The following is an 817-nucleotide window of genomic DNA, read 5'->3' on the forward strand; positions in this document are numbered from 1 at the left end:
GAGTCTCCTTCCTGTTCGCTGCCCTGCTGAGAACACATCTCAGCAAGGCCTGTGCAAGGGGGTGGGGTGTGAAAGGAACCAGACAAGCTTCTCTGATCAGAAGCCCCAAGCTCCAGAGAGGCTGGAAGAGGTGGGGGGGTGGGGGGTGGTGGGGAACAGACAATTCTTGCGTACAGCTGTAGTCCCTGAGGGCAGATCCGGGCAGCATGCTCTCTAAAGCACGGTTTTATTTACTGGTCTTCATAGTGGCTGTGTTTTTGACTTTTCTCTAGATTTGGAAGGTCTGAGTTTGCAACTGCTTCCGTCTCCCTTACTTCTAGAAGTTGCCAGGACTGGTGGTGTGGGAGTTCCCTGGCTAGACTGGCAGCTTGTTATATTTGTTTTTGGCCTGTCCTCATCTTCTCCATTTAGAGCTAGAGGCAGAAAGGTGACTTCGGAGACTATTGGAATAATCTAGTGGAAACATGATGGTGGCTTGAGCCAGGGCAGTGGCTATGGGGCTGGAGAGAAGAGGACAGCTTCCACGACTATTGGGGAGACATGGTGGATGCTTTGTGATCACTGATTAGCTCTGCTGGGGATTCTAAACAGCAAGGTTGACGAGTCAGGGGATTTCAAATATAGACTGCTGTCTTCCCTATCCTCTCATTGAGCGTGCTTGTCAAGGTGTTAAGAACTTGGGGCAGTAACATGTGAAGTAATATGTGCCTAACAGCACAGGTTCTGAAGCCAGACCACATAGTTTGAGTCCTAGCACTGCTACTTACTAGTTATGTGTCCTTGGGTAAGTTATTTAACCTCTCTGCTCCTCAGTTCC

This window comes from Panthera onca, chromosome B3 (genome assembly GCF_046562875.1).
Source record: "Panthera onca isolate mPanOnc1 chromosome B3, mPanOnc1 haplotype 2, whole genome shotgun sequence".
NCBI classification, from domain to species: domain Eukaryota; kingdom Metazoa; phylum Chordata; class Mammalia; order Carnivora; family Felidae; genus Panthera; species Panthera onca.